The sequence below is a fragment of the Colobus angolensis genome, unplaced genomic scaffold, assembly GCF_000951035.1.
Source record: "Colobus angolensis palliatus isolate OR3802 unplaced genomic scaffold, Cang.pa_1.0 Scaffold376, whole genome shotgun sequence".
Classification (NCBI taxonomy): Eukaryota; Metazoa; Chordata; class Mammalia; order Primates; family Cercopithecidae; genus Colobus; species Colobus angolensis.
Window position 1 is genome coordinate 172,855 of NW_012117110.1, and position 418 is coordinate 173,272.

The following is a 418-nucleotide window of genomic DNA, read 5'->3' on the forward strand; positions in this document are numbered from 1 at the left end:
GCCCCTGTGTCCACCAAGAAGGTGGTGGGGTGCCCCCCCACAGAGAGAGTTAGCCGGGGCTCGGGGGGGGGTCCAGAGCCCTGACACCCCTAATCACTGTCCTCACCCAAGGCGAGGATGGGGACAGGTTTCTTCTGGTCCTTAGGACGCTTGGGACAGTCTTTAATCCAATGTCCCTGTTCTTTGCAGTAGGCGCACTGGTCCTTTTCTACTTTCGGCCGCCTCTGCTTCTCCCCCTCTCTCCCTGGCCCTTTCTCTTTTACTACTGCCACCAGGATTTTCGTTAAGTGCTTATCTCTCCTTCGATCTCTACGATCCTCTCATTCCTCCTGTTCTTTTGCTAACCTGGCTTCCCTTTCCTCGGGGGTTTCCCTTTTATTATACACTTTTTCTGCTTCCCTAACTAACTCTTGTAATC